Raw genomic sequence first — 24,524 nt, forward strand, 5'->3', positions numbered from 1 at the left:
TTTTTTTTACAAAACTAAACATACACTCCAGCAACTTGGTATTTACCCAAATGAGCTGAAAACTTATGGCCACAGAAAAACCTGCCCGTGGATATTTATAGCAGCTTTATTCATAACAGCCAAAATGTGAAAGCCACCAAGATGTCCTTCAGTAGGTGAATGGGTAAACTGTAATCTATCCAGACAACACAGTCTTATGCAGTGATAAAAAGAAATCAGTATCAACCATGAAAAGACATGAAGGCATCTTAAATGCATATTACTAAGTTCAAGAGGACAAATTGAAGAGACTACGCACTATATGATTCCAACTATATGACTTTCTGAAAAAGGCAAACTATGGATACACTAAAATATCAGTGGTTGTAATGGTGAATACATGTCATGATACATTTGTCCAAACCCGTAGAATATACAACAGCAAGACAGAACCGTAATGTAAGGTTATGGACCTTGGATGATAATGATGTGTCAGCTCATCAATTGTAACAAATATATCATTGTGGTATGATGTTCATAGTATGGGAAGTCTCACCTTGTGTGAGGGCAAGGGGTAAATGGAAGAATCTCTGTAACTTCAGCTCAATTTTTCTGTGAACCTTAAGCTTCTCTAGAAAATGAAGTCTATTAATTTTTTCTTTTTTTTCTTTCTTTTTTTTTTTTAAGTTAAATGACCTAGGCCTTACAGGTTTCAAAACAGAGAAAGGGAATAGCAAGGACAACAGAAGGAGCGTGTTAGAGAAAATCATGAGTAATTGTTGTTTGACAAAACAAAAGAGATTTGATTCTAAAACTCATTTTCTGTCATAGGAGTTTGGGATTTTAATCCAATGAGCTAATTTTATTAGGATTTCTGAAATATACTTATTCTATGATATATCTCAATAAGAGCAGATTTTGGTATAGATAAATTCCAAAATTTTAATTTCCCAGAGAGTATATAAAATGCACCATCATTTTGTATAATCCAACCCCTTCAATTCTTAGAGAATTATATTTCACCATCTCTCTTTGAAATACATTTATTAATTTGACCCAATGAAATTTATATACATAAAGGTGAAAGGTGGGAGTCTAACTTTATTTCAGTGGGAGAGATTATGCTAACATAATCCATTACATAAATGATCCTTATCTACTAAATTGAAAAATTAACTGCATGTATTGTGTGTGTATATATATATATATATATATATATATATATATATATATATATATATATATATATATATATATATATATATATACATCGTTTCTCTTCCAAAATATTTTCTGTTCTATGTAAATTCCACATACTTCTTTTACTGTATCTTTTAGGCAGACGTAAATATAATAAAACACTTTTTGAGGCAAACGCTCCACACCAAACAATATTATTTTCAAATGATTTTTCAAAATATATTTTGGTAATTCTTTAAGTTTTTCTTTCCTTGAGCTTTTATATATTATTTGTTATATATGTATACACATACATATATAATTTAGAATAAGAATATTTATAAGTATACACACATGTGCAGTCGATTAAATTATTCACCATATCAGATTTTCTAAAAACTTCCAATAGTAATTAAATCTTTAATTTTCCTGCATATCCAATTATATCATCTAAAAACAAAAATTGTCAGTTAATTGCAAATTCACATGCAGTTGTGAGAGACCTAAATCTTTTATACCCTTCATGACTTTTCCTCAAGAACATGTAATATCTTGCATAATCATATCAGAAAAAGAAATTGATATTAAATTCTCCACCTACTTTATTCAGACTTCACCAATTTTACATATAGTGTGTGTGAGTGTTTAGTTCTATTCACTTCTATCACATATGACCAGCAACAGTCAACATACAGAAAAGTTTCATCACCAAGATCTCCTGCAAGGCCCTTTCCCTTTCATAGCCTCCCTCTGCAACCCTTGACAACCACTAATCTATTTTCCATCTCTATCATTTTGTGATTTCCAAAATGCAACGTATGTGATTTCATACAGTACGTAAACTTTTGAGTTTGTCATTTTTCATTCAGTGTAATTCCCCTTGAGATCTAAGTTGTTGAGTGTATCAATACTCTGTTCCTTCGTTATTGCTTAGTAATAATATTCCAGGGTATGAATGTAACACAGTTTATTGAACAATTCATCTGTTGAAGGGCACCTGGGTTAATTTTGTAGTTTTGGGTTATTATTAATAAAGCTTCTATGGACATTTTTTATAGCTTTTTGTATGAATATAAATGTTTCTTTCTTTGGGATGAATGTCAAAGTATGCAATTGCTGGGTCATAAAGTAAGCACATGTTTAGTTTTATAAGAAAATGTCATATGCTTTTCTACAGTAGTTTTACCATTTTAAATTCTCATCAGCAATGTATACGTGGTCCAGTTTCTCTGCATTCTTGCCATAATTTGGTGTTGTTTTTAAAAATTAAGTTATTCTGATATTGGTGTAATGATATCCCATTATGGTTTTAATTTCCATTTCCCTAATAGTTAACAAACATATTTTAATGTGCATATTTGTGATATGTATATTCTCTTCAGTGAAAAGTCTCTTCATGTCATTTGCCCATTTTCTAATTGGATTATTTTTGTTTTGTTTGTTTAACTTCTGAGTTTGGAGATTTCTTTATCCTAGATACAAATAATTTATTACACACGAGTATGTCAATTTAAAATTTCCTCAAAAAATCAATTATAGTAGTGTTTTAAAAGTTAAATCAAGAATAAACTCAAATGTGAAAGCTCAAACAATAAAATAAAATAAAATTTCCTCCAAGTCTCTACCTTGTCTTTTCATCCTCTTAAAAGACTTTTGCAGAATAAAACATTTTTAATATTGAGGAGGTCCAGTTTATCAATGTTTCCTTTTATAAATCATGCCTTTGCTGACAAGACAAAGAATGCTTCACCTAATCCAATGTTCTGAAGATTTATTTTTCCTATATTTTTTCTAAAAGGGTTAAGCATTATATTTTACATTTAAGTCCCTGATCCATTTTGACTTATTTTTTTATAAATAGTGTGATGGTTAATTATAAGTTCATATTTAGTTTATTTTATTGCCTATTTGGTTCTCAATTGCCCCAGCACCATTTGTAGAAAAACATGTATTTCATTTTAGTGAACTATTTCATCAGCTTCAATGTCGAAAATAATATTGAATAATAATAGTGATAGTGTTTTCTCCTTCTATTATGGCAGCGTCTTTAATAAGATATTTTTCATATTTTTTTAGAAAGGAATCTTTATCATGCTTTAGTAATTTGTGTTTATTCCTGTGTCAGAGAATTTTTATTTGAAATTATCACTATATCTTGATACACATCCATATATACTTGTACATTCTTTTGTATAATGGTATTTTCCCCTCTAATGTGTTGTATAAAATTTGTATAAATGAAATTTCCTATTTCCCACCATCCTGTGTTTATATAACAAAATCCAACTGATCATGGTGAAATATGGTTATTTTTATACTGCTAGATTAATGTGCTAAATGTTTAAATATATAGGTCTGTGTTGATGAATGAAATTACATTGTCCATGTTTTGTCCACTTTGCATTACACTGATCAGTTAACATTTTAATATATTTATTAAATATTTTTAAACTTTCATTTATTTTCTGTTACCTGGAATAGTTTAATAATGTTATAATAAGGATTTTTTCTTCTACTCTAATTGTCCTTAGAACTTATTTTAAAATCAACCCTCAAAGAAATTCAAATTATTGTAATTAAATATGCCTTTTAAATGTTTATCAGAGACAAATATATGTCACTTAAGGATTAATTTCTTTGGTTTCATTCATTACTGAGAGTGAACTATAAACTTTGTTCCTTTTTCTTTTTTTCTCTTTTCTTTCTTTGTTCTTTTCTTTAGCTCTCCTCTCTTGAATTTTTCAGTCCTAGAATAAAGACTTCTTCCTTCTACACATAATGAATATTTAAGCTTTGCTTTTAATAGCCTGCAAGGCTGGCTTCTTTCCCCTATCTCCCTTTATCTCCAAGTCTCATCATAATCTTTTTGGATGTTCATCCTTTGTAATCAATCCTCTCTTTTCCAAATGCCCTCTCCCAAACCCTACTGGGTATTAGTATCTTCGTTTCACAGGAAAACCTTAGGCTCAGCAAAGTTAAACATCCTGACAAAGGTCACGTGGTTAGTTAAGAGACAGGATTGATATTGGAACCTACATCTCCTTGACAAATAAGCCTATAATGTCTCTCAAAATTTTCTTATTCCTCATTCTCTTTAATACTCTGTTAATTAGGTGTTTTTTCAGAAACACCATATACAATATTATAAATGATATTTTAAGAATAGCTTTATTCCCTTTAGCCAGAGAACTCATCTTCCAATGGAAATTACACTCCTGGATGTATCCTCTCCAGACCTGACTAGCATTTAATTCTGTTCCAACTTACCCATGAACGTACCTTTGCCACAGCCTTTCTCTTTTCTGAAATAGAGCAATGTCACAGTATTCACTAAAGAGCAGAGATTTTGTCTGTTTTCTCAAGAAAACTATCTAAATCATGGCAGCCTAAAATTCCATATTTACCCAGGGATCACTGTGCACGCTCTTTAGTATTGGGAACTTCAGGAGCATTCCCTATCACATCTTATCAGCAAGCACCTAGAGCCCCCATTACAACCTGATTTCTCAGAAACTTAGTTTATGTTAGAATCACCTAGAGAAGTCTTACTATTTGATACATCTTAATAATTGTCTCTGTATTTTAACTCCAATGCTACACTTCTCAAACAAGAATCTTGGCTATCAGTCATTCATGCCAATAACTCACACTGAACACCAAGCAGGTAGCGCAGAAGAAAACTGACATTAGATTGCAAATAATTTGAAGAGATGATCCCTCACGTAAGTTCCTTTCTTAGAAATCTTCAGAGAAGGAAATTCTGAAATCCGTAACTGTTCCCTAAGATCAACAAAATATGTCTTACATATTCACCTCTCATAGACCTTATTCCTCACTAGTAAGGTACTGGGTAACATGTTATCTCTAGTTATTAGGTAACTAGATATGAGATACTTCTCTAATGTGTGTGTGTGTGTGTGTGTGTGTGTGTGTGAAAGTCTGAAAACTTCATATATATTAATAGTTGCTATTCAAAGGGTAATTCTTTGTTAACCAAATAGGACCCTAGAATTATGGTTTCAATTATGAATAGCAGCACACAAATCGAATGAGACGCACAGTACAACAATAACGACAAGTATTTAAAGAACTGGAAGCAAAGTAATTATTTGCTGAACATTTACAAGGTATAGAATATTAGCTGAAACATTTAGCTTTGGATACCCAAATGTAGTAACAGAGCTAAAATTAAGTAATTGATTCCATGTGTTTTTCTCTGCTCCAGTCTGCCATTTAAGACCATTGACTGCTGTTGGTATTTCTGTGCTGTCTTCCAAAAAATTCCATCCTGCCTTTAAATGGCCTTTTGAAATAAGTTGGTTGCATAATCTTAAAAGAAAAAAAAAGAAAGTTCTTCAGTATTGAATTGAAGAAAAACTAATCTAAGACTTCCGATTCTTCATTTATCTTTACTGAAATGAATTGTGTTACTTTTTATCTAGTTTACTCTTGACATCAGAGGTTCGGAAATATTTATTTTAACTTAAATCCTGTTTGAAATAATTTCCTGTTAAAATAGGAAAGGAAGGAAGGAAGGAAGGAAGGAAGGAAGGAAGGAAGGAAGGAAGGAAGGAAGAAAGAAAGAAAGAAAGAAAGAAAGAAAGAAAGAAAGAAAGAAAGAAAGAAAGAAAGAAAGAAAGAAAGAAAGAAGGAAAGATAGGGAAAGAAAAAGAAAGGTGTTTATTCAAAACTTCTCACAAGAACAAATTTTCCTTTTCTGCGCATGTGAGTGATTCCCTTCTCTGTCTGGACACCCAATGCACCACCATGTCCATTTCCCTCTATTATGTTTAAACCTCGATTTATTCTTAATAGCTATTTTCATTTTCTGTGGGTAGTGTTGGTACAGGCTCGTCTTCTTGTGCATTTCTATTTTAAACATTATTCAATGTTTAAAGTTCATTGAAAGAGTAACTGCCTTCCACCTCTCATACAACTAGTTGAAAATACAGAATACAAATCATAACAGTCATTTCAGATTTTTACAAAATATTTATGGTTTGTACATTCTCTAACCAGTCAACAGACAGAATTTAAAGTTTTATTTTACTACTAAGCAGTTGAAATATTAATTCCCCTCTTATTTTCTACCATTCTTTTCTTTCACTAGGATGTTGAAACACTACACAGCAGCCTAAATATTGTCAAATGTATGTCATTTGAAATCAGATATAAGATCCCAACTTTTTTTTTAACATTTCCTAATTTATCACCTAGAAAATGAAGAAATGTTTACTATTTCCAAGTTAAGAAATTACTGTTTCCCCGAAAATAAGACCTAGCGAGATCATCAGCTCTAATGTGTCTTTTAGAGCAAAAATTAATATAAGACTGGGTATACTTTAATATAAGACCCGGTCTTATATTAAAATAAGACCGGGTCTTATACAATATAATGTATACATATACACACACAATAATATAAGACTGGGTCTTATTGTATTATAAGACTGTGTATAATACATTATATTATAATATATAATAATATAATACTGGGTTTTATATTAAGTTTTGCTCCAAAAGACGCATTAGAAGTTGATGGTTCGGCTAGGTCTTATTTTTGGGGAAACACAGTATGTAGTTTGTAATGTAAACTTGAGAAATAAAAGTATATATTATTGAAACAGGAAAAAAAAAGTCGCAAGATATGTCTTGGTTCAAGCTACTTTTTTTTTTTTTTTTTTTTTAATAAGTGAGGACATATATGAAAATTAGGCAAAGTACTCAGTTCACTTAATGTCAGTCATTGTCATTATTATTACTAAAACATTATAATGTACAGGTCAATACAAAGTACGTTAAATTTTACAGTTCCAGAACCATAAAAAAAATATTTTTTGGTCTTGTGTAATATTCATGTCTTTCACAGCCATTCCCTTCAGCCAAAATATCTCCATTATGATCTCAGTTTTATCCTAACAAAAGAACAGTATTAAGTAGCTTCTTGTAGATAACGAAAAAATTTACTCTCTTTTTGAAGGAAGGGCATTCGATCATATTGAATTTGTAAGGCCAATAATATGAATCACACAAACAATAAATTATAAATGTCTTGTCAATGAAATAAACTTCAAGCAGCTTGTCACTTACATAGTATTGCTGCGAACGACAGTTCATGCCCTCAAATAGAAGCACAAAAGGAATTAGTGCTTCGCTTAACATCTGTCTCATAGTTCCAGAAAATTCCCTCTGCACCTCTTGGCATGCTGTGTGTTTCCTTTTTGTATTTCTTTCTTCAGCCTAGTCTTACTCTAATATCTTACTGTGGCAATAGCTAAGTTTCTGGAACAAAGAGGCCTTATCAGTTCTACTAACTAGAACCAGTTTTGATTCAGACTAACTCTATATCTTATAAAGTCTATAATATATACTTTTCTAACTCAATTTATTTCCAAAATCAGATTATCTTCCAATGGATGTTCTTTATTTCTTGAGTGTATTTCCAGCATGAGACTTGCCTATAGAAAGCCATATTTTAATTACAAAGAAATTCATTTTAAAAATTCAACTAAATTCAGAAGTTACTTAATTCTGACCAAAGCTGTGTCTCTACTGAGTAGATGAAGAGGACAGCTAGCAAATAAGTAATTATAAATTTATGTGTCTCTTTCTCCCCCTCCTCACCCTTCCCATTTTTTTCACCACACATGAAGAGAATATTTAGGATATTTACATTAAATACAAAAATACTGAAATACGGATTCCAAGAAATTTGACTCCTAATATACATTCATCATCTCTAAACTTCCTAACACAAAGCTGTGAACGTATTCTCCAATTCTCTATTCTCAGACAGGAACAAACAATGATACTGAAATAAGTGATCAGAGCCGAGAGATCATATTCTAGTCCTAGTTCAACTCTTTACAATCTTAGCTAGATGACTCAGTCTATTTAGGCATCAATTTCTGATCTGTAAAGAGAAAGAGTTGGAGTAAATTACACTATTGCCAACTATGTTCTAAGGACTCTCTCTTGCCTTCTCAGGACAAAGAAGGGGGGTGATAAGGATGGGGGGTAGATGGTTAGTACCCTTCACCTAGAACAGAGAACAGCTCTGTTTTAGTGCTAAATTATTCATACAGAATTTTATTGCATGTACTCTGCACACACACTGGTGTGCACAGACACTGATGTGCACACAGACACACACATAGATACAATATAATAAAGTAGCTTGCATATCTAAGATTCTCCTAGTTTCTCTTAGAGTTTGTACTACTTCCCCTTGCTTTCAACAGACTCTAAATGCTCATCAAATAAGGAATGCACTTTCAGGTTCTGAAAGGTTAATTAAATTCTACCTCAACATTGTCATCTCTTGACTAAGTCAAGAACTTTAGGATTTACTCATAGGCTTAATTAGTCAAATCAGTTATTCAAAATGCTATCATGTTTCCCCAAAAATTAGACCTAGCTGAACAATCAGATCTAATGCATCTTTTGGAGCAAAAATTAATATAAGACCTGGTATTATATTATACTATATTGTATTATATTATAATGTTATACTATACTATATTATATAAGACCCAGTCTTATATTACATTAAATTAAAATAAGACCACATCTTATATTAATCTTTGCTCCAAAAGACGCATTAGAGCTGATAGTCCGGCTAATTCTTATTTTCGGGAAAACATGGTAATCATTCTCAAATCTCTTTCTGAGAACTTTATTCAAATAAACATCTCCTGAATTTGAGTAGAAAGTCTAATATGAGAAATGTACTTACATAAAGGAATTTCCAATTTTGAGAAATAAAGGGAAATTATACAATAATACAAACACACACACACATACACACACATCCTGGAATGTTTGTCTTTTTACCGCAACATGTTATGGCCCTGCCTTAAGCCTTTGAACCCGTACACAGCCATGTTTAAGTTGCTTCCTCAGATACACTGTTTGTTTCAACCACATTACCATGAGCAAATTGTTGTATCATATCTCTATAACTTACAGCAGAGGTTTGCAGAGTGTGGCTCATGGAAAACTGGTGAACAGAGGTCCTAGAAGTCTAAATGTTATTAGTAATACTATTATTTTAAATGATACCACCCTTTTACAGTGGGTTGAAATTTTCACTGTTGGCACATAACCAATGGTGGGTAAAACACCAGGGATCTTGTAGTCAACTACTGTCACTCTATTCTTTACTGCTATACATGTACAATTAAAATAATATATAGTTTCACTTAAGAATTTCCTTGATATAGTTCTAAATATCATTAATTGCATTAAACCTCAATACTTGAGATCTTTTTACTATCTGTGTGGTGAAATCTGAAGCATGAAAAAAAAAATGAACAAACACTTCTGCTGTATACCAACATGATGGTTGTCAAGGAAAAGAATGTGGGCAGTTGGTTGAGTTATAAACTGAAATAACCAGTTGCTTCTTTTTTTATGGAACATCATATTTAGTGAAAGGAATGAATTAAAAACTATGATTATTTTGATTTAAGTATTTGGCAAATATTTTTATTCAAAATGAATGAAATGAAACGTTCATGTTTAAATAAACAAGCATGACTGAATTTGCTACAAAGTATAAATTCAAACCTTTGAGCAAAAAATCCTGAATTTTAGAAACCTTGTGTGCTTCACTTTGAATTTGACACTTCCCAATACTTTTCTAGTGAGACTTTTCTAGTGGTATCGTCAGTGATGTCAGTTGTGTTTTTCTTGCTGTTTTTGTATAATAAACTACACCAACATTTGGAACATCTGTATAACTCAGTAAACTAAGACTTTCCAAATGACCAAAGTTTGATATTAAACAATCATACATCGGTAAAAGATCCTTTCAAAGTAAAAGAAGACCAGTGGATTTTACTGTAGCAGAGTATCAATATTTTATTAACATGGTTTCAGATACCAGATTGCAATGAACCTTAAGAATCTAACACCTGTCAAGTTCTCAAGAAGTATCAAGGAAGAACATCTACAATTACGCGAAAAAGCTATTAAAATACATCTTCCATTTCTAACTACATTTCTTTACTAGGCCAGAATTCCTTCATATACTTCAAAGCAACCTATTGTTAAACAATTAACATAAGAGTACATATGAGAATCCTGATTTCTTCAGCCAGACATAAACAGATGCACAAAATTATAAAATTATGCCAGTCTTCTCACTAATTTCTTTTTGTTTTGGAAAATACATTTTTATTCTATTATATATATTTTATTCTATTATATATATATATATATCATTTACACATAATATGTCATTGCCATTTTAAAAGAATTAATAAACACTTTAGAAAAAGTCTCAGAATTTTGTTTTTTTAATTTTTAATCCTGTACATAATGATAGGTATAATTCAAGTGCCCCCAAATCATTTTGGGTTCTCTAAGAACTTATTGAGAACACATTAAGCTCTACTGTGTATATTTTACTGTTTACTTCACCTACATTTCAAACTGCTAAATTTATAGTAAATATTATTCTAGATCTCTAAACATGGAGACTTTCTTTTGGATTTGTTAACATTATCAGATTTAATAATCATACTCTATTATGTTACAAGTTCATCATCAAAAACTTGCACAAAATACTTACCTGATATGCTCTAAGTTTTAATGCCAGAATCAATAATTGTATAATTTTGTTACTGGTCAATAATTAGTAAAAATGCAGTTTGTACTAACAGTACAAACTACCATGCATGGTATAATAATTGCATGAAATTGTGTAGATGTTAAAATATAAACTCTATTATTCACTAGGCCTTCAAATATAATAAATAACTCACGTTGATCACAAAAGACAGAAGCTAATATACATGTAAATTATGTCAGTAAAATTGGTTATCTTAGTAATATTGGTGAACATGGAGCAGTAGGAAGCCACAAGTAGCCATTTCCCCACAGAAACATCAAAATAGCAAGTAAAACTCTCAGAATAAACACTGTCGAAATTCTAGAAAACAGTCAGAGGTTTACAACAATTAAGTAAAAACTGAATCAAGACAAAGGCAAGTTAAAAACAGTAAGAACCCTTTGTGGCACTTTCATTGGCTATTATTATTCCAATCCCCTCCCTGGCACAGTTGGGATCTTTAAGTCAGCAGCTTACATTTACAGTATGGCATCCTGACCCCTGAGTGCTGGAGGAAACAGAGTAGATCTCATTTTCAAAGAATTTAGTTTGCCTTCTCTAAACTCCCTGGGAGATACCTGAAGGACTGACACACACACACACACACTTATCTTTGCTACACCTGACTCACATCACTCAGCACAGAAAAGCAGTGGATGTTCCTCAAAAACATTATAAGGCAAATGAACAAGCCACAGCTACCTGAGGAAAAATATACTATTAAGGCATAAAATAGAGCTTCCAAAGCTTGAGGAAAAAAGCTGGGGAAAGATTCTCTTTGGGAAATTAGGTTTTGCAAATGCAATGAAATTAAACTAAAAATCAATAACAGACAGAAAACTTAAAAATTTACCTAGATGAGAAAATTAAACAGCACACTTTTTTTTTAATTAAGATTTATTGGGGTGACAATTGTTAGTAAAGCGACATAGATTTCAGGTGTACAATTCTGTAATACATCATCTATATATCACATTATGTGTTCACCACCCAGAGTCAGTTCTCTTTCCATCACCATGTATTAGGCCCCGTTTACCCTCTTCTAGAGCCCCCTTCCCAAACAGCAGACTCTTAAGAAGCAATATTTCAGGGAAGAAATCACAAGGGAGATTAGGAAATACTTTGGGACAAATAAAAATAAGAATACAGCATACTAAAACTTATGTGACACAATAGAAGCATTATTCAAAGGGATATGCAGACTTACAGCTGTAATCATCTGCATTAAAAATAAATAAACTCAAGTTGTGGAGGAGATCAAGATGGCAGAGCATATAAACACTGTGCCTGTTTCCTTCCATGAACACACTAAAATTACAACTAAATTATAGAAGAATCAACCTGGAGAAACATCTGAAGTCTGGATGTATAGAAATTGTATAATTATAAAGAAGCGATATAAAGAAGTCAGCACAACAAGACTGGTAGGAGGGGTGGACATGTGAAACCAGCTGGTCCCACACCTCCTTGTGGTGGATGAAAATTGGAGGTTCCCCCAGGAGTAGCGAAGGGCCCCAGCCCCTCATGAGGTTCCCCAGCACAGAGTATGGGTGCTGGGAAGAGGAACGTCCACAGCATCTTCCTGTGAAAAACAGTGGGGATTCCTACCATCCAGGTGGGACAGAAGGCTGTAGGAAACACAGACATCCTGTTAAAGGGCCCAAACACAGACCCACTTGCTCACAGGCACTCACCTTGGGCTCCTGCAGAGGGAGGGTGACTCAGGAGATATCTGAGGCCCATGGGAGGCAGACTGAGGTATGTGGCTTTGAGGCCCATATCATAAGGGTACCAGAAGCAGAAGAGAGAAAGCAAGGGATTGAGAACCTATTTGAAGAAATAATGACTGAAAACTTCCCTAACTTGGAGATGCAAATAGACATATAGGTTCAGGAAGTGCAGAGTCCCAAACAAGCTGAGCCAAAACAGGCCCATGCCAAGATACATTATAATTAAAATGGCAAAGTTACAAGACAAAGAGAGAATCCCAAAAGAAGCAAGAGAAAGGCAACTAGCAACTTATAAAGGAGTTTCTGTAAGATTGTCAGCTGATTTCTCAGCAGAAGCTTTGCAGGCCAGAAGGTATTGACACACAATATTCAACATCCTGAAAAGCAAGGAGCTACAATTGATGGTACTCCATCCAGCAAGGCTATCATTTAAAATTGAAGGTCCAATAAAGTGCTTCTCAGACAAGAAAAAACTAAAGGTGTTCATAACCACCAAACTTGTATTACGAGGAATGTGAGAGGAACTTCTTTAAGATGGAAAAAAGAAAAAAAGAAAAAGATGAAAATTATAAACAATAAAATGGCAATAACTACATATCTATCAACAATTACTTTCAACGTAAATGGATTAAATGCTCCAATCAAAAAACAGAGGGTGGCTGAATGGACACTTACATATGCTGCCTACAAGAGACACTTCACTTGAAAGACACACACAGACTGAAAGTAAAGGGATGGAAAAATTTTTTCACTAGCCAAGATGTGGAGGCAGCCTGGGTGTCTGTCTACGGATGGATGGATAAAGAGGAGGTAGTACGTATATATAGTGGAATATTGCTCAGCCAGGGAAGGGAATGGGTTCTTGACATCTGTGATGGCATGGATGGTCCTGGAGGGTACTGTGCTGAGTGGAGTGTCAGACAGTGAGACAGATGCTATGTGATTTCACATACATGTGGAATCTAAAGAACAAAACAAACAAACAAATCAGAAACAAACTCACAGATAATAGAGAACATTTTGATGGTTGCCAGATTGGAGGGCGTTGGGAGTGTGGGTGAAAAAAGGGGAAGGGATTTAGAAGTACAGGTTGGTTGTTACATAGTAGTCATGGGATATAGTTTATAGCACAAGGAATATTATATTGTAATAACTATGTATGGTGTCAGATGGGTACTAGATTTATTGGGCTGATAAATGGGAGGGGTTGGGGGGGCTGGGTGAAAAACGTGAAGGGATAAAGAAGTACAAATTGGTAAATACAAAATAGTCATGGGGATGTAAAGTAAAGCATAGGGAATGTAGTCAATGATATGGTAATAACTATGTGCAATGCCAGGTGGATACAAGAGCAGTCTTCTCAAATTATATAAATGTCTTACCACTATACTGTACACCTGAAATTAACATAATATTGAATGTCAACTGTAACTAAAAAATTAAAAAGGAGAGGGGGAAGAGGAAGAGCAATAAGTGGTACAAATTTCCAGGTATAAAACTAATAAATTATGAGGATGTAACAGTAACATGTAGCATAGGGAATATAATCAATAACATTGTGGTAGCCTGGTACAGTGTCAGATAGTTGCTGGATTTACCATGGTGATCACTTGTTTAGGTATATAAGCATTGTACAACGATGGCATACCCCTGAAACCCATATAATATTGTATGCTAGCTATATGTTTAATAAAATCTTTTTAAAAACTAAATAATAAGCTCAAATCAATAAACTAACTTTACATGTAAAAAAGTTTAAAAAAAACTGAAATCTACAAAAAAGAAGTTAAAAAAGATTAGAGTGATGAGAAACAAAATAGAAAATTGAAAAACATTAGAGAGAATCAACAAAACCAAAAGTGGTTCTTTGAAAGATCAACAAAATTGACAAAAATATTTATTAAGTTAAGTTAAAAAAGAAAGAGGATGCAAATAATCAGTCAGATATGAAACAAAGAACATTACTAAAAATGTTACAGAAATACAGTGATTTATAAGAGAATATTATGCCCAACTATATGCAAACAAATTAGATAACTGACATAAAATGGGCACATTTGTAGAAACATACAAACTACCAAACTGACTCTAACAGAAATAGAAAATCTGAATAGATTTATAAAAAATAAGTAAATTACATCAGTAATTAAAAACTTCCCAAAAACAACAAAAAAAGTCCAGGAGCAGATGGTTTCACTTGTGAATTTTACTATTTATAGAAGAATAAACACCAATCCTTCTCAAGTTCTCCCAAAAATGAGAAGAGAAGGGAATACTTCCTAACTTATTATATAAGGTTAGAATTATCCTGATCCCAGTCAGGACAAAGAGCATAGAAGAAAAGGAAAGTTATCAATTTTCCATATGAATATAGATGCAAAAATCCTCGTTGAAATACTAACACAGAATGGCAGAATATTTTTTTAAATTAGTAAATCAATTTTTTCAGCATATCAAAAAGATTATGCATCATTGACAAGAACAATTTACCCCCAGAATGTAAGGGTACCTGAACAAAAGAAAATCAACCAACATACCTATATATTAATAGAGAAAAGAGGCAAAAACACATAATCATCTCAACTGATGATAAAATACATGTGATAAACTCCATCACTCTTTCTTTTTCATAAAAATACTCAAAAATCAGGATTAAAAGTAAACGTCCTCAACATGATAAAGGATATTTATGAAAAACCCACAGTTAAGATGACAGTCAATTATGAAAGACTGAAACCTTTCCTCTGCGATCAGGAAGAAGGCAGTGATGCCTATTTTCACCATTTCTATTCAATATTTTACTGGAAATTCTAGCAAGAATAATTAGTCAAGAAAACAAAATACAAGGCAGCCAAATTGGAAATGAAGAAATAAAATTATCTCTGTTCAGACATGGCATTATCCTCCCTATGTAGAAAAGCCCAAAGAATCCACAATAACCTAGTACAACTAAGGCAATTTAGCAAAGTTAAAAGTACACACTCAAACTCAAAAATAATTTGTACTTCCATACATTGCAATGAGTAGTAAAACAAACAAACAAACAAAATGTACTTAGGAATCAATTCGATTTACAATAGCATTTAAAAGAATAAAATACTTAGGACTAAATTTAACCAAGGATGTAAAGACTTTTACACTTAAAACTACTAAAATTATTGAAGTGTGACAATGTTGATGAACCTCTGAAATACCATGCTAAGTAAAAGAAGTCAGACTTCAAACGTCACATATCATTTCATTCCATCTATATGAAATACTCAGAATAGGTAAATCTGTAGAGACTGAGAAGAGATCGGTGATTGTGAGGAGCTGGAAATAACTGCTTAATTGGCTTCCTTTTGGGATGATGAAAATGATCTGAAACTACACAGAGGTTGTGGCTGCACACAGAGTGAATGTCCTAAATGCCACTGAATTGTTCATTTTAAAATGGATAATTTTATGATGTGTGAATTTCATTTCAATAAAATTGTTATCAGCACCATTCTTTGACTCAGAGAATAAAGATGATGAATTCAACGGGGAAAAGTAAGGTAATTTGAGTAACTAGAACTCCTGAATGTTGAATTGTAAGCCATACAAAAAAGTAAATCATTTGGCCTTGTTCCCCTAATATTATATGATTACAGGTGATGCGCCAGAAAAAGCAAGGTCAACTGTGAGTCTCGGATTAAAGAGCTTCTACATCCCATGCAAAAGCCTAATTGTGATGCCCAAATTTAAAGCACAGTCTTCCATTTACATAGGATATTTCCTACATCTAGTTTCACAGATTCCAGTTTTTCTAGAGTTTACTGAATTTAATTTTACACTCCCTTGAACAATCTTGACCAAGAAAAGTAGTGTGGAAGAACAACTAGAACACTGAACAAACACTGAAATTTTCCAAGAACAAAAGTAGAAAACAGCGTATTATTTATTGTTTAATGTTTCTTTCTTTCCTTTTATTTATTTATTTATCTATGTATCTATGTATCTATCTATCTATCTATCTATCTATCTATCTATCTATCTATCTATCTATTTATTTATTTTTTACAGATAGCGTCTCTTGTTACACCTTATAAACAAACTCTGTAATGGGGTTCATTCAAAGCCAAAGAATGGGATGTTAAAATCTCTGGCAATAAAATATATGTTAAAAGACACTTTTTTTCCTCTCCCAGGAAGTGGGGCAATTGCATGTAACTTCTCCTTTTAAGGAAATTTTGCTCCTCAAGGAACAGGCTATCTTGCCATTTTTAAAGGCGAGGCGATCATATTTCTAAAATAAATATTTATATTAACAAGAGGCTAAACTATGGCAAAATAATTAAAGTTGTACAGTGACATATAAATATTTTTTATGCAATATGGTTTAGGGAAAAATGTGCACTCATTTTTATCATGGATATTTGTGGTTTCCCAAAAAAACATGATAGCTGAAATAAAAATTCATACAGAATTTATAGGCATAGTTTTCAATTGCCCACTTCTGTCATTTCCTCCCTGTTAATCCCTTTTCTATCCCAGCTTAATTTCTTCTCTGCTGTGCATTCCCTTTAAGGGATAGACAGAATCAATTTGATCATTAAAAACATTAAGAGGCAGAATAAGGGGGAACACATTTCACCTTTTTTTTTTTCTTGTAATGTTTCTTGCTCATACTTTCCATTGGTGCACTCATATATCTTAACCTATATTTCAAAAGATAAGACAAATGTCTGGGCCAAAATGGCCTGGGACAGTGAGTCAGCTTCTCCCTGTTCCAATTGTGTGACCAGCAATTTACAATAACTTGTAAGACTTAACCAAGTAATGTAGAGTATGAATAAATTATTAGTATCTATTCCATGTCCATAGTGTGAGGATGAATAAAATAGTACATGTAAAGCATTTAGTACAACATCTGGCATGTAACAAGCAGTTAATAAATGAATGTTACTTATTAAAGCAGATTATTTTCTGATTTTTAAAACTGAACACATTGTAATGTAACCCAAATCCATTATTTATCTGATTGGAGAAGACGAAGAGATGAGAATAAGTAAGGAAATCAAATCTGACAAATTATTGAAATGGAACTGTAAACCAAAGACAAAAAATAACTACTCTTAGTTTATTAACGCCAGAAAAAACTGCCTTTTATTCAACATCAGAGATCAGTCTATTAGAAAAGTAACAACATTCCATGTTATCTGGGGTAAACTGTTATAATCTACCATTGTTTTATTTTTGGCAGCCTGATTATGTCTGGGTAACATTATATTCAAATGTACTCTTCTGTGCTATTCTTGGAAAAACAAGCAGAAACTATTTAGTTTATGCCCACCCATACAACATGCCTCCGTTTTTAATTCTACAAAATAAAATAAACAAGTTGCCTCTTTGTTGCTGTTGATATCGCCAAGTGAGTAACACAGATTTCTTAATCTGTAAAACGTTATCTCTCCCTCATAAAAGGATAATAGGACAGTTTAATTGTTGCTTTGACATTTTAAAACACAGGTTCAGATGCTTAAATGACACCTTTTAAATTACAGTGGCTGAGAAATTGCTTGTAACATAATATAACATGACATTTTAACTAACTAGAACCAGGAACTATTATTTTGGCATAACATAATAGTAACCAGAATAAAATCATTTTGAGTTTTTTGTATAAAAATAACAAATCAGTTGCCAGCAGTCCAATAAAGTACTTGATTATATCAAATCTTTCTGGAAAATTACCGTTTTTTTCTTTGTTTGTTTGCTTTTTTAAATAGGGATAGGTTAAACTCTTTAAAGCCTTGTGTAAAAGCCTGGTGTCTAAAACAATGGGAAGAGATAATTATTTACTTCAAAGTCATATTTGCAGGCATATATCATGGAGAGGGCATGAACTCAAGTCAGTCTGATATCAAGGTCAGTTGAATCACTGTATCTGCCATACTTTTTCCACAAATCAGACACCTAAGTCAACCAAATTTCCCTGACTCTAGCTGTACAATCTAATAACTAATCTTGCTTTAGATTAGTGTGGTAGGAGGCATTAAATAAGATAATTTTGCACACTCTTTGAAAATAAATGTATTTCCTCAGAAAAAGGCATGTGTTCTTAAATGTTAACATCTAGTTTTTGTTTTATTTCTTTTTCTAGATAGGGTTGCCTATATTTCTCTAGTTCCCTACACTTCCTTAGTTCTAAATCTTGGCACAAATAAACTATTGGAGCATATCTTCATGGATCAAATCCTTATCTTACATAAAGATTTACCTATCAACATCACAGTGGCAATCTCAACCTGTGTAAATTCTTCCGCAATCTGACATCAGAACCTAGTGTAAAATTCTTACTATTAGAGATACTTTTATGAGTTGAATAAAAACTCATCTGTATAGTGGAACTGGACAATTTGTTAAATTCTTTTTTAACTAAGATCAGCGGAGTGCTGATGGCTTATGCATAAATGCTTGGCTTCTTTTGCATTCTGATAGCTCTGTAAAGACCCAGGATGCTAAAGGGTACTAAAAAAAAATATGAGAAATTGCCTAAAGGAACAAGAGCTAGACTGAATGATCAAGACACTTTCAATGCTTTACAACTTTGTCTTTAGTCAGCGATGACAGTAAATTAACCCCGATGACCCTGTTTTGACACTGACTGATTACAGACATCAATCAAAGGGCAACAGGCCACTGTTCATGAAGAACTGGTGGAATATACATAGTCCACAGGTGTTTATTTCAATATGGCAACTGGATTGAAGAGCTTGATCAATATCCTCTACTGAATACTTTGTAACTCAAAAAAATACACCTCTGTTCTCAAAACTGGTCCAAATGGGTAACTGTATTCTGCATGAAATGTTTTCTGACAATGTTCATTTCCCTTCTACATATTAAACATAAATATGAGACTGCAAAGTAAATGCTTTATGTAACTACATAAGACCAGTTTCCAAAATTTTAAGCATGAATGTATACTCATATAATTGTAGAGTGTAATTATTTATCTTATAGTTACATATTCTTTAAATAAATTCACGTATTCTTTTTTTTCTTTAAACAAATTCAATACAAACAAAAAAATGAGAGCTTGATCAATGCATCTAAAAAATTAGAAAATTTGAGGTGAATAGTTTGTTACTTTCAGATATACTTATTAAGGAAATACTTGAATGGTTAACCCACTTTCAAAAATAATCAGGACTTCTCTTCACAAGGCAGGAAATTAAGACACCTGTGCCAAATTACTTCTGTAATAAAATTTGCAATCAAACCAAGATTGCAATGAACATGTGTTTTTCTGGTTATAGCCTTGTATTCCTTAGTACTTACCTATAAAATGTGATACTATTTTGAGCAAAACAGTTTCTAAATCATGTCTTAGACTATATAACTTCTTGTATGCTTCCTCCTCCACCTTCCACCCCACCCCCCAAAAAAACTCACTAAATATAATTTCAAGATGGAAGAGGCTTAGTGAGAAAGCTCACCAGATTCAATATTGGTATGTTTGGTATCAAATAAGCCATTATTATTGTTGTTGTTCTTGTTCTTATATTAGATAATTGATACTAGAGCTGCAATACACTTTAAAAGATCACTTCCCAGTCTAGCAAACCACAGATGCCCTCTTCTTCAACAAAACACTTGAAGTCCAATGAGGTAACTGATGTGTTCAAAGTTATATAACTTTATAATGCATAAGAATTGCTGACTCCCATCCTTATTGGAAGGATTGTTCTAGAGTCAGATTTTGCCTTAAGGTCCAGTATCTTGTTGGGCAAGCAAATCCATCCCTTGCTGAATAATTCCAGAACCAGAAGTTCCCTTTGCTAACATGGATTCCCCTTCTTGGTTGAAAGTTTCCACCTGCCTGTCTGGTTTTGCCTAGAAAGCTGGGACTTGGAAACTATTGGTGGACAAAGGCAAGATGAGAAGGGGAGTTTTGTCTGTTATCTTTCCAGTTGGAAGTTTTCCTTGTGGATCTATTCTAGCATAGCTGAGGTATCTCCAGCCTGCGAGTAAGAAGGGTTAGTATAATTAGACCATTAGTGTCTGACCACAGACAAGCACAGGCACACATGCTAAATCAAAAGTCTACACTAATGGTCTTAATGGATTCTAGTCCCCAGAACCGGAGGTTAAATAAATTCTGCTTTTTCCCCGTCTCATGAGGGAGGAAAGACTAGATAACTTCTAAGAGTGATTCCAGGTTTATGACTCAGGTTTTTAGCCACAAAATGCTAGGTGTCTGGCCTTGTATTTCACTCTGACATGTTTAGTTTGAGCCCTTCATAAAGGTCATGTAACTAGGCTAGTATTTGCTTGTTCGTAACTCAAGCAAATTCCTCACCATTGTCATGACACCCACCCACTCTTCAATTTTATAATTTCCCAGGCCCTCATTGGCACTGAGATTACAGAGAGTGCAGAAAACACTTTTCTCTGCTTCTTATATGAATACCTTTTCCACTCCAGCATGATATCCCTGCCAAAATTAACAGTGAAAGCCAAAGACATTTGAACATGTGGTATATGAGATGAACTAAGTAAACTGCAAATCTAAATAATAATAGCCACTTCCATTTATATGATCAAGTCTTTGGTTTGGGGATGTTGGGTTGTTGTGTATTTGTGTGGTTGAGAAGGAAGGGGACTGGAGGTAATAGACTTAAATCAGCCAGCTACTATGTATAGCATCTACAATGTTATCAAAACTCCATATTTATCGATTGATGAAGGAATGAATGAATGAACAAACAGACCACTGAAAGACTGACTCCAGATTCCACCTGTCATCACTTAACGTCGAAATTACAGAGGATCTATATTCCTGACAGACTTTATACTTTTTCTTGGAATTCTCCCTCATGCAATACAGTGCTTGGCATTGTGTCTAGTGCTCAGAAAGTACTGAATAAGAGCCATATAAGAGGAACAGCAGCAGCAGTGCCAGACGCCATACTAAATACTTGAAGTATATTATCACATTTATCCCTTATAATAACACTGAAAAGTTGGCACTATATGTTGTACCCATAATATAGACCAGTGAAGTAAGAAACTAGCCAAATTCCCTAGACTAGTAGTAACTTTTAGAGCTAAAGCTCAAACCAAGGTGTGTGTCTTGCCAAAAGCCCTTGCTTTAATAAGTGAATAAGTGCATGACCTATTGAGGTCAACTATACTGTGTTTTTATTTTGGGGCAACTGGGAAAGGGTTGAGTAGAGGAAATTTAATTTAGTGAATCTCCAACTCTAGAGTTTGTTATACCAAACTCTCCAGGACCCCCAAAGTGTCAATATGGCCTCAGAGAATAAAAGAAAATTTGAGAAAGTGAATCACCAGGAAAAGATACTAGAATCGGGATGGGAGAAAGCATTAAGAGAAACACACAGGCATTAGACCACTAATTTCCTCCATCAGGGTGAGTCAACAATAGAAAACAGTAAAACTGAATCATTCATTTTTTTTCATAATTAGGCTAAAATTCTTATATGTAATAGAAGCACTAGGTGAACATAAACTCATCTTCCAGAACAAAAATTTGTGGCATTCTGCAGCAACTTAGAGCCAACCCATTGCTCAATTACACTGTACCACAAGTGAATAAATAAGGCAGTTAAGAGAGGGCTCCCAAAGAGCATACTGGGTAAAACGACCAGCTCTTACCGGGCAAGTTTTTTCTTTCCTTTTTAAAGTTATTTTTCTTTCTTTTTCCTCCCTCCTGACCTCCTTAATTTCTTTCTCAATCTCTTCACATGTTAAATAGCAACTACAAACTATATTTTTGAGAATGTATACATTCCAAAGCCTATATTTCTACAAAGATGAAAAGTACCACATTGGAACAATTGATATCGCCACCTGTATAACTACTCATCATAATTAGTTGACTAAAGGACTCAGAAAGAGAGCTATTGTTAATCATATTTCCTACATAAGAAAATGAGTTCAATATGTTTTAAGCAGCTCCTTAAATAACAAAGCCGAGGCAGGAACTACATAACATATACAGAACAGAACAGAACAGAAACACATTGAAAAACAGTCTTCAATCTTATGCCAGAAATGACTATTTTTTAAATAATTCTAAATCATCTATGGATGTTCAGTCTTTGAGGATGTTAGTTGGATGGGTTATAGCAGCATGCAAAATTTATTGTTGCTAGAAGACAGTTTGGAAAATTTTAAAAAGGGAGCAGCCTTTCTCTGCCTTCCATATTAGCACCTACTAAAGAGTAGTGAAACTTCCACGTTCTGAAATAATTCCACTAAGAAGAGTTCGGCCTACTGAAAATTTATATATTAATGTGAAACATTTTAATCTCAAGAACATAGTCCAAAGATCACTGAAAGGGAAATTTGGAGTGGATCTTTAGAGAGAATCTTAGAATGGAAGAAAAAATAAATTGCAGGGAAAAGGAGAAAGAGGCATTTAGAGACTTAGCTCATTCTTTTTTATTTCAGTTTTAAAGGAAGTGTTTCTTTCTTTCCCATGTCAAGGAATCCAGCAGTGCCATAGGAGATCCATATTTTTCTTTTTTTTTAGTTTCAGGTTACAAAACAATGTAATAGATGTAATAGCTAGACATTTATACCCCTCACAAAGTGCTAATCCCCCCAATGTACTATCCCTCTGACATTGAATATAGATGTTACAATTCCATTGACTATATTCCTTATGTTGTACTCCACCTCCCGTGTGTGTGTATATACATACATTAAATATATATGTGTGTGTGTGTGTGTACACACACACACACACACACATATATACACACACATATGTATATATTTAATTATAGTTGACATTCAGTATTATTCAACTTCAGGTTCAGGTGTACAGTGCAGTGGTCAGGCATCTACACCATCCATGAAGTGGTCTCCCTATTAAGACAAGTGTCCATCTGGCATCCTACATAATTTTTACAACATCATTGATTATATTCTCCAAAGTGTATTTCATATCCGGTGGCTATATTGTGATTACTAATTTGTACTTTCTAATCTCTTTACCTTCTCCCCCATCCCCACCCCCCTCCCATCTAAAAACCATCAGTTTTATTTTTTCCTATATCTGAGTCTATTTCTATTGTTTCCTGTATCTGAGTTGTTCATTTATTCTGTTCCTTAGATTACACATATACGTGAGATCATATAGCATTTGTCTTTTTCTGTCGGACTTATTTCATTTAGCATAATATTCTCTAGGTCCATTCATGTCATTGCAAATGGCAAGATTTCATTTTTCTTTATGGCCGAGTAATACTCCATTGTGCAAATGTACCACAGTTCTTTATCCAATTGTCTACTGATGGGTATTTAGGTTGTTTCCATGTCTTGGCTATTGTAAATAGTGCTGCAGTAAACATAGGGGTGCATATACATATACATTTTTTTTCAAATTACTTTTTCATTTTGGATTTCTTTGGATAGATCCCCAGGAATGGAATTGCTGAGTCATAAGGTAGTTTCATTTTCAATTTTTTGAGGTACCTCCATACTGTTTTCCGTAGCGGCTGCACCAATCTGCAATCCCACCAGCAGTGCACAAGGGCTCCCTTTTCTCCACATTCTCGCCAACACTTGTTGTTCGTTGATTTATTGATGAGAGCCATTCCGACCAGGGTGAGGTGGTAACTCATTGTGGTTTTTGTTTGCATTTCTCTAATGGTTAGTGCCATTGACCATTTTTTAATGTCTTTTGACCATCTGTATGTCCGTTTTAGAGAACTGTCTGTTCACGTCCTCTGCCCATTTTTCATTTAAGTTCTTTTTTTTTTTTTGATGTTGAGTTGAATGTTTTTTTTAAATAAATTTTGGATATTAACCCCTTATCATATGTTTCATTGGCAAATATCTTCTCCCATTCAGTAGGGTGCCTTTTCGTTTTATTCATGGTTTCCTTTGTTGTGAAAAAAACGTTTTAGTTTGATGTAATCCCACATGTTCATTTTTTACTTTTGCTTTCCTTGCCTGAGGGAATATATCAGTCAAAACATTACTAACGGTAATGTCTGCAAATTTACTTCATATATTTTCTTCCA

At 33.2% G+C, this 24,524-nt stretch overlaps 1 protein-coding gene across 3 annotated transcripts in view; it reads right to left on the reverse strand.

Moving 5' to 3' along the window:
• Nucleotides 1–24,524, reverse strand: part of DPP10 (dipeptidyl peptidase like 10) — a 1,304,160-nt gene that overhangs the window by 433,061 nt on the left and 846,575 nt on the right. The gene's annotated exons all lie outside the window — the stretch shown is intronic.

This window comes from Rhinolophus sinicus, linkage group LG01 (assembly GCF_036562045.2).
Source record: "Rhinolophus sinicus isolate RSC01 linkage group LG01, ASM3656204v1, whole genome shotgun sequence".
NCBI classification, from domain to species: Eukaryota; Metazoa; Chordata; class Mammalia; order Chiroptera; family Rhinolophidae; genus Rhinolophus; species Rhinolophus sinicus.